Source organism: Protopterus annectens, chromosome 2.part0 (assembly GCF_019279795.1).
Source record: "Protopterus annectens isolate FY-2018-M chromosome 2.part0, PAN1.0, whole genome shotgun sequence".
Taxonomy (NCBI): Eukaryota; Metazoa; Chordata; order Ceratodontiformes; family Protopteridae; genus Protopterus; species Protopterus annectens.
The window spans coordinates 671,894,137-671,912,123 of NC_056728.1; positions in this window are offsets into that span (position 1 = coordinate 671,894,137).

Here is a 17,987-nt window from a genome sequence, read left to right on the forward strand (position 1 = left end):
CACTGCCAGCTTCCAAAAAGCTATCCGCAGTTGTTTCCTTATTGTATGGTTTGTACCGCAAAACACCCCTTTCATCTACATAAAATTCAACATCCAGGAATTGCATTTTGTTCATACTAGTTCTATAAGTAAATTCCAAGCCATATGTGTTTTGACCAAGTAATTCCATAAATTGATCAAACTCGTTAATCTCCCCCATGCGCACAAAAATCAAATAATCAATTAACCTTTTGGACATGATCACATTATCCTTAAAAAAATGTGTAACATACACAAACATATTTTCAAAATGTGCCATAAATAAAACTGCATAAGATGGGCAAAAGCCACCCCCATTGCAGTTAATTCCAATTGCGAATAATAATCATTTTCAAAAACAAAATAATTATGCATCAAAGCAAATGCTAATAACTGACAGATATAAGTGGTTTTAGGGCCCTCACCCAACATTTTATCCACTGCTTCCAGGCCCATCTTGATATTGATATTGGTTTACAGAGACTTAGCATCCACATAGGCAAGATACAAACTTGGGTTCCACTGAATCTTTTTTATATCTTCCAACACATGAGATGTATTTTTAACATATGATTGTACTCTAGGGAGATAGATCTTTAACTGGGCTTCCAAAAACATGCCTATATTTTGTAAAAAAGAGCATACCCCTGAGACTATCGGTCTACCAGGGGGTTTAGTCATTGACTTTTTAATTTTTGGAGTAAGAAAAAACCTGGCATATTTTGGATGTTTCGAATACAACTTTTTATCATCCCCATGAACAAAGAACCCCAGTCTTTCTTCCCTCTCTAATAACTCCAACAACCTCCCATTGAACTCTTTTACTGGATTACCAAGTAATTTTTTATAAACTTTGTCATCTGACAACAATTCCAAAGCCATATTACTGTAATCCCTTTTATTCAAAATCACCCAATTTCCTCCCTTATCTGCCTGTGTGAATGCATAGTGGTCAGTAACAGCACGTAACTGTTTCAGAGCTAACCATTGCTCTCTTCTCAAATTCCATGATTTACGGCTTGACATAAAATTACAATATGCAAATTCAATCTGTTTACACATTGCATATTCAAAGACATTGATTGCATTTGTATTCTTCGGGGGTACAAAGCACTAACATAGGGCACCTTCGGTATTTTTAATTTACCATATCCAGTTGAAAAACCAACATTAGTTACACTATTTCTCTCACATTCATCATCCACACTTTCATTTTCAGAATCCCAAAAAACAAATGGATTATCATGTAGAGTAATGTCCAACAAAGAATCTTCCATGATGTCAATATCAGAATCAATTAAGAGACTTGCTTCATTCTCCTGTATACTATGTTGTTTTTTGGCGCCAAAAATGCCCTCAAATTCAACTTTCTACAAAACACTTTGATTTCATTAACAACTTCAACTAGTGAAGGAAAAAAAGTTGGCACATATTTCATGCCTTTAAGCAAGATACTTTTAATTGCTTCAGATAGCACCAAGTCAGAAAGATTCACAATGTCCAAACTTTTTTTGGCTTTATTCACTTCATTGCCTATCATGTCTCTCAGAACAAACGTACTCAAAAAAACATCATGTTCAGATATCAAACGAGTCAGAGGAAGGTTAAAATTAAAGTCACAATTATTCACCCTCTGCTGCAACAAATTCACTTCTAGATTCTCCGGGAGAGTACTATCAACTGACTGAATGGAACATACCTTAAACTGCCCCTCTTGACAGTTTAATTTGTTCTTCCCTTTCCCTGGAACCTCCTTCCTCTTCCTTTCACCCGGTTCTGGTCTTCTGCAACCTCGCCATCATCTGTAGATGCAGCTCCTTCAAACACTTTACTAACGTCCTCAAAGGACACACTCTTCTGCCCATTGGATGCTAGTTCACCAGATGATACCGACATCTCTCACGAGGACGGACCTGAATGAGATCTTCCTCTTCTGAAGCTTGTTTGCTGGGAATGCCCTCTTGTTCCTTTGCATTACCAAGAAAAAATGATTCCACTACTATAATCAGTGATATCTCACGATAATTTCTTCTTTTTCCTAGCAACCACATTTCCATTTTGGCAATGCCAGATTTAATATCAAGCAATTTACTGGAATAATTGGCCTCTGAGGTATCATTAATTAATGTCTCTTGCAACTGAATGATATTTTTTCGCACTTTCTCGTGGGCACGAGTATTTCTCTTGATGAGAATCTTTAGGCAGTTAGTAGTACAAGCTAAGGAGACAAATTTCCGTTCTTCCAGGAGGTCAAATTTCTCCTCTGAAAAAAGTTTTTCCTTTGTAATGTGCCCATATATGGTATCAGAGCCCTCACACACATCTTTCCAATGGTAAACATATAGGCATATGATGTGCAAGTCAGGTAATGATGTGAAATAAGTACAGTTGTACAATTGTGTTAACATTTCCATTGCATGTCATGTGATGCATGCACAAGGTTGTATTTAGTGTCACAAATCTTTTTTAAGTAAGTACAAAATCTTAAGGGGAATACACAGCTATGTGCACAAATGTTTGTGGATAGCACCAGCAGTATTCATCCAGAGGCAATAGACAACCTGCTAGTTGAAAGATTCACCCCCCCCCCCTCCCAGTCCCCACTGTTCTTCACCCAAAGTACACATGCAAAAATGACATAGCATATTTTTTCAAAAGAGCTTGTACTCATTAAGGCTAAAAGCACAGCATTGATGAGCCCGGACAACATCCCAGGTTGCCTTATTAATAAATTAAAACATGACCTATCAGGCACAGTGAGATCCCTATTTAACCACAGCCTTCAGACAGGCTAACATCTGCAGAAAGGTGGACTGCAAGAGTCATCTGTCTGAACAATGGGTGACCGTTACCAGACACAGGCAATTTTAGACACATAAGCCTGACTAGTCTCAGCTGTGAGCCAATGGAGAGAATCATCATGGACCTTATCAACAAGAACATAGGTAATTTCCTGACTGTGTAACTAACCAGTTTTTGATTCTTTAAGGTTAGATCATGTCTGTTAAATCTGGTTGACCTCTTCAAGAAGGTCACAAAGGCCATGGAGGAAGGAAAGCATGTGCATCCCACCTCACGTCATACTCATGTATTACATAGAATCTGTCTCAAATTAACATAAACCACTATGTCACCAGGTTTGCAACCCAATGAATCACCAAATGGACACATACTGCCACCTCTAGCAAGAGGCCAGTGACCAGTGCAGTGCCAGTGGGTTCTATACTAGGCCCTTTACTGTTTGCTATTTAATACACAGAAGTCAAGGCAAACTTAGACAGCCTTTGTCCAACTAACTTTGCAGATTACTGAAAATTGTGGATAATCATTGAATCCAATAACGGTATTGATATATTGCAGAAATTATTACCACACATTAATGACTAGCACCAGAGCAATGGAGACACAGTAGATGTCCAAAAAAGCATAATTATTTCCTTATGGAAAGCAAATATCCAAGCTAATTACAAGATAGACAGCTCAACCCAGTGAGTAAACCCAGTGGTACATGATCTAGGTACTCAGCTAGATTGTAATCGTATATTGGAGCATCATGTGTCCACAATGAAAACAAATCTTTCCTATGTGGCATAACTCATAAGTATGGGCATGTCATCCAGATCAAAGGACATTATAATTCCATTGTACTCATCCCTTGTCAAAACAATAATTGAGAACAATGCACATTTTTGTATGCAACTAACCACACAGCTGCAACAGCTGGAGAAACACCAGAGATTTTGTACAAGGAAGATACATAAGCACTATCTCTGGCAGTTTGTCACAGGTGATAAACTCACCCCCTTCACCACTGCTCTCGGAGAGAGCCATAGGCCTGTCCTCCAGGGCAGAACTACATGAGGGTCTGGCTAGTGCAGGGGTGACAGAGGGGGTGCTACCAGGTACTGCAGCAGATGTGCTGGGCAGTGGTGCAGTAGCCAGTGGAGTGGGGGCAGGTGGATCCTGTGGGAAAGTCCTTCCACACTGTGGTGTGGGAAAACAAAACAATAAAAAAGTAAACACAAAAAAAACCCCAAGAAAAATAATAAACAAAAAACATTAAAATAATAAACACAAAAAAGAGAGTAAAGGGTTGGGGTGAGAGAAAAAAGGGAGCATATTAGTAACTTCATATGTGACATACAAATCATTAATACAACTATTTTACTCTATTCTGTTACCTTTACTTTCAACACTACAAACTCCTCTAACAAGTTTCTTCATTACATTTAAGACTAGCCAGTTTATAACAGTGGCACACTATAGTATAAACTGTAGCCACCAGTCCTTTCTGTGTGCATATATTGCAAATATGCATGTTCCAGTTATACTGATTACAGATTACAGAAAGTCATTTGTGTCACTGGTATAGAGGTATAGAGTTAAATTTCATTAATAATGAAAACAGCAATACTGTATATTTGGGAAGTGCAGTTTTTGAACCCACAACCAGTGACTATGCTAAATGCTTCATTTCTCCTACAGACAACTGCATGCATACATTTCCTTTTACAGTTTAGAGATGCATGCCCACTGTTATTTCAAAATATGACACAACTGCTTTGCGCTACAGATTAAAGCATGCATAGTTTCTTGTACAGTTGGGATATGCATGTTCAATTTGATACATATGCATTTTCCAATTATACTGAATATAGATTACAGAAAGTCACTCGTGCCATTTGTATGGAGGTATAAGGTTAGATATCCAATAATGGTAAAAACATAACAGCATTGTATATTTGGGAAGTGCAGTTTTTGAACCCACTGCCAATGCTGCATTAAAATACGTCTTTTGTCCTACAGACTACTGCATGCATACATTTTCTTTTACAGTTTTGAGATGCATGCCCACTGTTATTTCGGAATATGGCACCATTGTTTTGTGCTATAGACTAAAGCGTGCATAGTTTCTTTTACAGTTGGGATATACATGCTGAATTTGATATGACTCTTTTAAATAACAGCTAAAGTAAACTCTCAGTTAACTGGAGCTCAAGTAACCAGCACTCTCAAGTAACCATCAAAAAAATCGAAGAAATACAGTACAATTTTTATGTGTTGCACTTTCTGTTTCCCTCACAGAAACATACCTTACATTTTTAGAGTTTTAGAGCTTTAAAAAGGAAGATAGGAATAAATTCCCTCTCTCCCCAACCTGAGAACAGGTCAAGCCAAACAAATAGTATAGGGTACAGTATTAGTCACACCTATTTTTAATAGTAACTGTCAAGCAACCAGAAACTACAGTTATGCAGTATCTACCAGTCTCCATGGGTGCCAGTTAATTGAGAGTTTACTGTAAGTGGTTCCTAACTTTTAATGCTACAAATGTACTATAAAATTGTTATTATTATTAATATACTATTTAGGCAGTACTGTTCTGATGCATACATACCACATGTTTCTCGCATTCTTGCTAGATGAGTGGCATAAGATTAAAAATTCAAGACTCTCTCCCCAGCAGCTGTGGAAAAAACAGAAAAGAACACTATTATGAATACCAGCCTTATTCAGCTTTAAGCTCTTACAATTACTCAATGAAATTGATCCTTAAACATCTGTGGGGTGCCGCTGCCTGACATTACCTGATCCAAAGCTTGAGGGTATTCTGCTTCCTTCTCTGGAGGTCATCAAAACAATGTCTGCATTGTTCTCCTGTGTGGGAGATAACTGTCACATTGGTTAAGGCCCAGGCAACACTATCCCAGTCTTCAGATTTATATTTTGAGCCAGAATAGTCCCATTTCAGCAACCTGGGCCCATGGTCTCTAACTAGGACTCCAACAAAAATCTTGAACTCCTGGACATCCCAATAATGTGCCCAAAAGGGCACACCCTCTCCAGCAGCTCCGGACATGCCTGCCATAGTTCAAGCTCCATGTCTAGTGAGCATTTCCACCATTCTAGTTTATATGGTGCTGTTTCCTGCCTATTCAATGTCTCATGCTGAGAGTGCACTTATTTTGGATTTACAACTTTTGAAAACATTGAGCATCACTCACCAATGCGCAAACGTGGTAGGCAAGGGTACACACTGACTGGCACCATGTTTGTGTAATACTAAGCAATGTGCAACAAAGAGATTTCTAGATTTTTTAGATATACAGGCACTTGTGTAACTGGGCTAGTCAATTTTATCATATATATGGTCCTCCTACACCTACAACTATTACAACAAGAAAAGTGAAAAAAAAAAGCAGTTGTGCATCTTGCACTTTATTGCTATAATCTGCACTCTTACAACAGTAAAATAAAACATGCATGCCCTGTAGTAGAACCCCATACCATCTGCACTCCACCCCTACACTTAACACTTGCTGCCATGAGATTAGTGAGATGGATATCTGCTATCTTTGTAGTTATTGTAAGGTTTTTGCTGTTAAGTGTAGTGCAATGCCACTGCATGAGGCACAGTATTATTAATTGAATGCACCCAGTTCATATGTATGGCTGTCTGGGTCTTGTCTACAATCTGGCTGGTCCATTCCTTCAGTTTGTCTGCTGCTGCACTTCACACAAACCAGCTGAGCATAGCTAAACATGTTTATGCCAAGCGGCAGACCATGCAAACACTGGCAATTTAAAAGAAAAAAAATAAATCGAAAAATTAAAGGATAACAAAAATTACTTAAAACACAAAAGGCAGACTCTCCACAGTTTTGCACGTTGTGTAGATATTTGCATCATATATTTGGCATTTTCACTGTAAAATGGGTGGTTTATTATGAAATCACTGAAGACTGCAGTCAAGATATCATGGCATATACATTTGCACTCAGTACTTCATATCTTTCAGAAAACTTATGCTTGCCCTTTGCCCTGGAATGATCCACATTCAACACACAAATTTCACAGCCAGCAACACTGGAGTGAGCCATAAAAACCTTCCCTTTATGTGTCACGCATCATTGATATTCATGGCGTGAGACTGCACAATTCTGCACAATGTAAAGTATCATGTACGTGAATACACTCCATGTAGGCTCTGTGTGGAACCTAGACAAGGTATATTGAATCCAGCCAAAATTTTAATTTAGAATTCCATCAATGGCACAAATAATCCTGGTTCTGGTACTCTGCTGTCAGCAATCTGAACAATCGTGAGTGAAGAAAGTACAACTGTCAACTACCTACCTCTGTGGAACAAAGTGTAATTACAGTGAGTTTGGAGAAAGAAAACAGGTAATATGGGATACAAATCCAGTTTACAGCTAATTTTACTGAGGGGATCAGAATAATTACTGGCAAGAATTTTTGTATACAAATTGAACAACTTAAGTGCGTGTGATAATAATAAATATCTTAGCTATACTCCTTGTAAATTGCTGTTACATGTGTTATGTTGTAATATCAGCTATTCTCATTCTTAATAACAACATGTAGTGTACATGATGCAAAATATGACACCTTGTAGAGTATGATAACATAAAAGCAGTAAAATAAGAAATATAGAAATATTATAATGTATGTCGCATTACTTATCCATATCCACTCCCATGTAGTAATCCTGACATAATGAAATACAAAAACCAGCAACGGAGAGGAACTATGCCAATGAATATCCAATAAAGTCCAAAGCACTCCTATGTCCAAAGCACTCCTTTATTAACGCAAATAATTTTCTCAATGTAACACGTTTTCATTGCTAGATGCAACTTCATCAGATAACATCAAAAGAGTTTCATTGAGCTTAAATACAATAAATAACAAGCTCGCTAATTGAGACAATAACTAATTGAAGGGACCAACATAAAAAATCTATTGTGTAAAAATTACACTATACAATGCATAAATCTGCTGTGTTCTGAAATTTCATACAATAAAATTAAGAAATAAAAATATAAATATAAAATATACAGAAGAATCTTTTTTGTACCGAAGACAAGTACAAAATGTAAAAAAGTCCCATATTTGACCTGTTAAAAATTTTTAAACTAAAGTAGCCTTTAACTTTAAAATAGGCTTGATGGATATATAGTCATTCAAGCCTGGTTTTTTGTTTGATTCCAGCGAGATTTGCCAAAAGGTCTCCCTTTGCTCTAACATGGCCTGCCATGGTCCTCCCCTAGGGTCCCTATAGATACTTTCCAAAACGAAAAATTTATATCTGGCTGTGGGGCATGTAGATATGTGCTTAAACAAAGCGTTGTTGTTGTTTTCTTTTTGTACATCATACATGTGTTCGTAGATCCTACGTTTGAGACTATGCTCAGTTTTCCCCACATAATATGCTGGACATTTTGTACATGTAGCCAGATATATAACTCGTTGGCTGTTACAGTTGTAGTATGCCCTAGCTTTGATCACTCTATTCAATGCTGAAAGAGTTACTTGTTCATCATGCAAGATGTAGGAACATTGAACACAAGTCCCACATCTAAAAGTACCTTTGCGTATACGTGTAGAATTATTCTGAGCAGGGCCATGTTCTAGCATGTTCTTTATATTTTTCCCTTTGCGGTAAACTGTTCTAATTTCTTTACCGTGCAAGTTAGATAAATCAGTAATTTCCAAGAATGTATCCCACTCATTGGAAATAATATCCCTGATGTAACTAGAATTAGTGCTATATTGTGTTATGAAAGCTTTTTTGAATTCTAATTGATTGTCATTTGTACTCGGACTGTTGGAAGTAATCCCTAAACCTAAAACCGGGCTGAATCTATCCCCTCTGCCAGCCCTCACTTGGTCTCTGATGTCATTGATGAAATCCTCCGGGTAGCCCCTATCAAGGAACATTGTAGTTAATTTCTGACATTCTAACAGAAAATCTTCGTCATGAGAGGTCATTCGTGATATTCTAACGAATTGACCTTTCACGATGCCTCTTTTTTGGTACATTGGATGTAAGCTCTTGAAGTGGATGTAACTGTTAGAAAATGTGGGCTTTCTATAGACATTAGATTTAAACCCTCCTTGTCTATCTATACTGAGAAGGACATCTAAATATTCGACCCTGTTCTCATGAACTTGGTATGTGAATGTAAGAAAATCTGTCGTAGAGGCCAAGTACTCCATAAATTCTTGAATAAGAGTGTCTGGTCCTGTCCAAAAAATACAGATATCATCAAGAAACCTGTAATAAGCAACCCAATGTTGTTTGTAAAGGCTATTGTATACATGTTTGTTCTCCCAAATAGAGAGAATAATGTCCGCATATGTGGGGGCACAATTAGCCCCCATAGCGACCCCAGAAATCTGCTTGTAATATTCACCTGCAAAATAAATAAAATTGTAATGTAAAACTAGTTTCATGAGATTCAGAATAAAAAAATTGTCTTGGTTGTTAGCCTTTGGACAAGAAGTAAGTGCTTCGTCTAACCATTGTAGGCCCGTTTCGTGTGGAATCACCGAAAACAGGTCCACTACATCAATGGTCAGAAATTTTAAATTAGGTACCAGTAGATCAGGGGTTACTTTTTTCAAAAATTCCCACGAGTCCTTGAGTAAGTGATTGGTTTTGGGCCACAATTGTTTGAACTGGTAGTCCAAAAACTTGGAAATCGTAGAGGTTTTTAACCCTGGGCTGCAACAATAGGTCTTAGAGGAGGGTCGAGCACATTTTTGTGGACCTTGGGTACTCCAAAAATGGAAGGTACCCTCGGTTCAGGATTGTGCAAGAAGGTATAGGTACTTTGATCTATGACGGCTATATCCAAAAGATCTTTTATAGCCAAATCGATTTTTTTGTAGGCTATATTGATTTCATTGAGTGAAACTATACTGTATCTAGACTGATTATTCAGTATACTGTTCATTTTACCCTCATATAGATCCTGGTCCATGATCATCATGACACCCCCTTTGTCCGGCTCCATGATTCTAATACTAGCGTCCTGTCTCAAGGTGTCCAGAAGATGACTTTCAGAAAGGGTTAAATTGGAAACATGTCTAGTGTGTTTGCAGTGATTCCTGATTTTTTGTTCCATTCTCATTTCTAGGTTTTTCAATTGGGGGTGGAGTGGAGGGTTAAAAGTACTGCTTCTATGTGGGTAGTCTTGCCTAATCAAGTCACTGTGACCCATAAGGTTCTCTAAATTGAGTTTTCTGATGAAAAGTTTCAAGTGCACAATGACTTGTGTGACATTGCTACTCCTACTAGGGACATATTTGAATCCTTTAGTAAATAGTTCAAAAAAAGTGTCAGTGATGTGTAGATGACTGTAGTTGTAAATTGAATAACCCCCTTTCTGACATATAATGTTGGGGAAATCAGCGTCATCTATTGTGGCACTATGAACTATCTCTGTAGTGTCTATTACCCCGATGGGACTGGTGATTAAAACGCCCTCCTGTTGTTCCTCATGCCCCCCCTATGTGGGGGATGTTCGGGGGAAAAAGACTGAGGTATTTTCCGCTGGTTACGAATCCTTTTGGATCTCCTAGGGAGTGGATCAACTGCCCATTCGTCAGACCTGTCTATTGCCTGTTCCTGTTCATGTGGTGCATATTCTGAATAGGATACTAGTCTGTGTTGTTTTTGAGTGTACACATTATTAGAAGGCGGTGCAGGGTACTGACAACCTTCTTGGTATTCTCTGATGTCCCTTTGTAACTTTTTATGTTTTCTATTGAGAATAACATTACATTTGTTATCAACATCCTGTCTTATTTGATAATATCTCCTTTTCGCTGTCTCAACCTGAAACAAAAGATAGCTAGTAACAGCTTCATTGTATTTTTGAATGTCCCTGTCTAGTAAAGTTATCTCTTTTTCATTGTTTCTAATGATAGCATGCACTATCGCAAGCCCACAATTATCGAAGGCATTTACCAATTCTGTGTGAAAATCACTACCTTTGATTACATTGTTAGGATACTGATGTACCCTTAAGCCCTTGGGGACTAATCGCTTATTTAAACATTCATTGAGGTACATATTGTCTAAATTTAAACTTCGGTACCTATACAGTGATGTCTCAAGCGCTCCCAAAGAGTCCTTGAAACTAAAGTTCTTTTCGTTCCCCTGGACCTTGTTTCCAAAACAAGGGGAAAACTGAGCGTAGTCTCAAACGTAGGATCTACGAACACATGTATGATGTACAAAAAGAAAACAACAACAATGCTTTGTTTAAGCACATATCTACATGCCTCACAGCCAGATATAAATTTTTCGTTTTGGAAAGTATCTATAGGGACCCTAGGGGAGGACCATGGCAGGCCATGTTAGAGCAAAGGGAGACCTTTTGGCAAATCTCGCTGGAATCAAACAAAAAAAACAGGCTTGAATGACTATATATCCATCAAGCCTATTTTAAAGTTAAAGGCTACTTTAGTTTAAAAATTTTTAACAGGTCAAATATGGGACTTTTTTACATTTTGTACTTGTCTTCGGTAGAAAAAAGATTCTTCTGTATATTTTATATTTATATTTTTATTTCTTAATTTTATTGTATGAAATTTCAGAACACAGCAGATTTATGCATTGTATAGTGTAATTTTTACACAATAGATTTTTTATGCTGGTCCCTCCAATTAGTTATTGTCTCAATTAGCGAGCTTGTTATTTATTGTATTTAAGCTCAATGAAACTCTTTTGATGTTATCTGATGAAGTTGCATCTAGCAACGAAAACGTGTTACATTGAGAAAATTATTTGCGTTAATAAAGGAGTGCTTTGGACATAGGTGTGCTTTGGACTTTATTGGATATTCATTGGCTTAGTTCCTCTCCGTTGCTGGTTTTTGTATTTCATTGTTTTTTCACCAGCTTTATCTTCCGTTTTGTTAATCCTGACATAATACATTACCTTCGAAAGTACATCATTATTAGTTGTATACGCTATGTAAAAATGAACTAATGTCATCTGTCGTGCTTCCGCTTTTTCAATAACTGACATCATCTGAAGGCCTGTTAATGTGTAAAACAATGCGAGTTCTGATGTGTCAAGCAGGTGTTAAAAGAGTGAATGCATCAGGTTAATGCCACAAGTACTCTCTTCATTGCTAGATATAGCCAGCAATTGTTTTTCTCCTGCAGTTACATGCCACTTGGCAGTGTACAGCAAGGGTTCACATCTGAAGGCAAAACATGAAAAATATAATTTGGGCTGCCTTCAGTTGCATAAATGAGCCTGGTGCTGGTGTGCTACCATCAGCACTTTCGACAGCATTGAGTGAAAAAAATGCACCTGTAAATTATCTTTCTCTATGGCACAATGTGTAATCGTAGTGAGTTTGAAGAAAGAGTGCATGTAATGCAGGGTTTGACTCCAGTTTACAGGTAAATTTATTGAGGGGATCAGATGAAGTATTGACACACAATTTTCTTTACTTATGTAACATGAAATACGAATGACATTTCTAAAAATGACTAACATGACATTAATGTTATCTATTTTTGTCTACACAATTGCTACAACCCAAATGAGTATCACCACAGGGAGCTAAACTGACCAACGGGTTTCAGCCTACCATACCTCCACAGGTGGCTGCTTGTGGTATCATGACAGACAGCCACAGACCAGATCACAGGCTGTCAGGATTGCCTTCACAACTCCTACAGTACCTGTTACATCTGTGCCAGGTAGCTCTGCATCATCTGTTGGTGCAGTGGTATCTGCCAGAAGTAGTACTGGAGGAAGCAATTTTTTCACAGATCAGGACCTAACTGGGCTGGTGGAGGACATCATGGAGAGAGGCCTCAGTGCCTGAACTGGCAGAGCTGATAAGTTCCTGTGTCAGATTGCAAAATTGATTCTGCATCCAGTACTGTCCCATGGAATTGAGGCAAGAAACAGTGATGACAGTTCTGAGGGTGGGACTATATTCTCACTGTGCTCAAGCTAGATGTGGCTGCACCTCTGATATCCCCTACCTATCCCCATGGTACCCCCCTAATGTTTCTGTCCATCACCATCACTGTCTGTCTCGTATGCCTTGTAAATCTGAGTTTTATACCTAATTTACCCAACTTTCCTCATCCTCTTATTCTTAGGCACCTTCTCCAGCAGTTCTCTCTCTACAAAATAAGGAAAACAATGGTCACCTGTCATACAAAATAAAATGCACTCCATACATAGCTCTCCACTTTGTCTTTCTGTCTTCTTGACACACTTGAGGTGATCCAAGTGTATACAAGATTATTCTTTTATTTTCACCCATCCTTGATGTGGTGGCTCTCCAAACTCATCAAATTTTGTTTGCAAATCTATATTTATGTTTTCAAGAATTGGATAGCTATGGTTATCTCCCACCGCTATCCTGCACATTTCTCAATTTTTTCCCCCTCTGTCCTATCCTCTGCCCCACCACTATTTTCACCACAGTCCCATCAACCTCTTTTTGACACATTTAATCTGGTCAAAAATTAGAATCACACAGCACAGGTGGACATAAATGGCCCATTAAAAAAAACTTCACTTTTTATCCTCAGCATTTGTGCAGAGCCTGACATTGTGCACCAATGCTGAGTGGAGTGACAGTTAAATGTATTTCATGCCCTATGTCAAAAACTGAGTCTTTTTCCACACCTGTATTAGGCTGGTTATCATTGTGCAAATGTGCTTAACCTAACCACTCTAAAAAATAGACTAAAAGCAACACTGTGAGAGATTTACTAGGCTGCTGAATGTAATATATACCTTATGGGATGTTACAATTGTCCTTACTGTGATGAGAGCTGATGCCTACTTTCTGTCTTGCTACATTTGTTTGTCACTGTCCATGCAAAGTGACTTTAACATTGTAAACTAAGAGCTCCCATGTGGTGTGTAGAGATAATTCCTATGTCTGTAGACTGCTTTTTAAATTGTGTCAAGTTTCATATCCATTATTATGTCAAAGTATTATGCAATGTTTCTTATATGACTAATGTGTGTGTAACTGTTGGCTACATATGTTATTAAACCCACTATTATTCTGTTTCTGTCTTAATATGCTTGGACTCTTTTGGGAACACTTTATTCCAGATAGAATTACTGAATAATGATGGTGACAAACTTAAGCGGAGCACATAAAGCAAAGACAGCCAGAAATGTCCTCTAAGCAAAAATGTTTTCTGTCTGTCTCCCTCTACCCTTGTCTTTCTCTCTACCCCACTTTTGTGTTATCAGACTTTGTCATCAGCATTTACACAATGCCTGGCACTAAACAACAACACTAATGGTAAATGGTAGTTCTTGTCATGGATAAAACAGGTGAGTTTTACCTTAGACCGCACAACTGCAGTTGGTTTTGTATAAATATGTTTAGGCCCACTGCACTGTAGCAAAAACATACCAAATGTAGTAATGTGTGATACCATTACTCTTACATATCTAGTATGCTGCTGCACCTCACATGCACCCTAAGCAATATTACTGTTGATATAACTGTGATAAAAGCTAATACCTACATTCTCCCTTTCTTCAACCGACTGTCAACGTGCCTTAAAATGTGGGATCCTAACTTAATAAATTATGAGTTCCTATTTGGTGAGATAATTCTACGATCTGTGCACTTTTATTTTATATTCTCGAGGATCTGAATCCAAATGTAAATCATACAATTACGTAATGTTTTTCCATATTACCAGGAAGTGTGTAACTGTGTTCTGCATATTGTTACTAACCCATCACTATCCTCCTTATGTCCTCATCATGTTTCCAGTCTCCTACCCCTTCTTCATCCATACGGAAACACTTTATTGTACCAAACAATATGTCTAAAGTCTACACATTTGCAAAGGATGTCCACAATTATGCAATTATGCATTTAATTGTTTGTGTTTTCATCAAAAATCTTGTGATTTTCTGGAAATCACTGAGAATTGAAGTCATTAAGTAATGCCATAGATTTGATTTTCAGAGTTTATATTGCTCAGAAAATGCATCCTAGCAGAAACACCTATTATTCTAGCAACTCTTCATAAGTTTAGAAGAGCATAATTTAAAATTATCCCTAAATGTTGGCTTTTTTCATTCAATATTTTGTCTTTGTATGTACCGAGTCTAACAGAAGATTTATGATGACAACCGAGCAGTAACATACCACAAATATGTGCAGAAATGTCACATATACAAATGTTTTTGTATATCTCTAAGTATGTCTTCAAATCTTTCCATCTTCTCACCTCTTTCTTCTCAGCATTTGCAGGATGGCTGGCACTGAGCAATATCTGCACCTTACAGGAAATCGAAGAACACAGCTTATGTTAAAATCTCATGAGTGTTTGCCTTTGGCTGCATTAGTCTGTTGCCCCTCATGTTACTGTGCTTATCCTTGCTGTGCTATGGGAAGACAGGCTGATAGCACTATGAAGAGACAGTTATTATCATCTCTTGAACAGGCTGTGGAGCTGAATGTACAGTACTTAGGGTGCAGCAATTTTAGCTAGTGTTATGAAGCATGCTGTCCACCAACTACCAAGCTTCATAGAGTTTCCATACACCGGGGTTTCCACCAGCATTAACATGCTTGTTCCTTCATGTGTTTCATAATTATTCATAAAATGCTCATATCTTCCCAGAAATAACTACAAGACATTAGTTACAAACAAGGTGTTATATGCTTATAGGCATAGTACAATAGGAACATGTGGACAATATTGTTGATATACACACATAAGGTGATAGGATCAATGGGGTTTAATTTCCATGCATGTTCCAAAGTATACTTATTATGACACATACACATCTTTTATACATGTATTGGCTGTACTAATCAGCCATTTCTTACAAAGACATGCAATTGAATAAGAAGAATTAAAACATATCTGGAATAAATGTAAAGTCACTGCATATATGTGTATATATAATGAGTAATGTACTGCAAGTATCAAGACAAATGTGTAAATTATGATACATAAAACATTAACATGACACATTTGTTCTGAATTTGATCAGAATCAGACCTGTTTTATGTCTATTATCCTTATCTGTGTGAAGGATAGCATGGAGCACCATAGACTAATTTTAATTTCCACTCTGTTCACAAGATATAATTATGCATGTGTTAATACTTTGCATTTGTTTTGCAAATGAGCTTGTCAGTGGTACACTTCAGTGAGTGAGTTAGACAAAAAAAGCAACGTGAATGGCTTATATTACAGATTTCCTTGTGATGTTGACTGCAAACTTCATTCTGTAAAATTATATCTGTACTCCAACTCTTACATTTGGAAATGTTATACAATGGTTGGGATCTTTTCACAGATAATTCGTCAGTGCTATTAATCAGTGTACTGTCATTTATTCTACGTGTCTGCTTGTATCTACACTGCACATTTTCTAACCATGAGGAAATTCAATTGAAAATGACACAACAAATTATTACTGTTTGAATATAATCATCCTGAGCTGATTCATGATGAATTCTTGGTTGTCGATCTGTTGTATCAGAAGTGTGATTGTCAATAAAACACCATACTATGAAACAGGTACATGTCACTCCCATTATCACAATATGTGTGGATGGCAGCACTGAGGAATATATAATTACGTGTCATCAATACAATGCTCTTACTTCTGCCTGTCAAGACACATACTTTTTCACCTGAATCTGTGGGGTACACTAGCTTCTCTGCAACACACTGATGAAGTTATCCTTACAAAAGTACAGTATCACACATTTAAAGTGAGACTTCTCCTGTGCCTCTTGTGGTTGATACTGTGTTCTCTAGTTTGTGAAATTAGATAGGTAGGTGTTCAAAAAGAGCACTGACTGACTACTTATCATGTATGTGCATGCATCTGTACTACTAGGTAGGACTGGATTCATCCACAAATCTAATATAGTTACTTCCACTCAGATGAACCATAAAATCTGGGAGATGGCAACCTCATTACTTTATCCCACTGTTACTATGGACATCTTCACTGCATTATCTCAATTTAAAAATTAAATGTTTGCTGTGGTGCTTACAGTTTATACTATCTTCTCTTGATTGTGTAACTAGATAGGTAGGTGGATCAAATCCAACAGTGTTGAACTTTGTGTGCGTGTGTGTGTGTGTGTGTGTGTGTGTGTGTGTGTGTGTGTGTGTGTGTGTGTGTGTGTGTGTGTTAGTCTAGTGTTAGGTAAGCATAGCTTTAACAACACATTTGCTATATTCATTTCCATTCAGGAGAAACATTTAAACTGGGAGATGGCTCCCCCATCACTTTGGCCAGCTTTTACCACAAACATCCTCTGTGCAGCACACATTGACAAGGTCATTCTTTCAAAACTGCACACAATCTCTCTCACTGTAGAAGTTAGACTTTATTGTGGTGCTTACAGTAGATATTGCATTAACTAGGTAGATATGCATGTACAGTATGTGTCTGTACTATCAGGTCAAATTGGCTGCATCAGAAGATCCTTTGTGTAGAATTCCACTTCCAAGACATACTTACACTGTTTCATTTTTTTTAGCCAAAACACATTTGGTGCAACACAATGATGCCATCCTTTAAAATGGGCAGTATTTCAGTATTGTAATCAGACTTTTCCTATATCTCTTCCTGTTGAGACTGTGTTCTGTAAATTGTGTAATTAGATGAATAGGTGGTTCAAATCCCACACTGTTTGAATACTATGATTGTGTGTATGGGTCTGTTTTTTATGTTGAACTGGTTCTATCAGAAAACTCATTATGTATACTTCCCCTATAGGAGACATATTTAAACTGTGAGAGGTATCCCCACCAAATTCCAGCATCTCTCAACAAAACCCATTTTTTTTGACACATAGATAGGATAAAGTGCACTATCTTATAGTTCTAATCAGACTTTTCCTGTGGTGCTTGCTGTTGATAATGTGTTCTTTGCACTGTGCTGCTAGATAGGTAGGTGCTTTGAACCCAGCTGTGAGTGACTACTATGAACTTGTGTTTCTTCCTCATGCTATGTAGAACTGGCTTCAGCTACATATATAATGAGTAGGTGTACAGTGTTCTTGTGCTCTTCTACCACTGGCAGTCCCTCTTAGCAGAACCATAACCCTATTAAACAATGGTGGTGTCTTCCATTCAAATGTGCACTGTCACAGTTGTAAAACAACATCTAG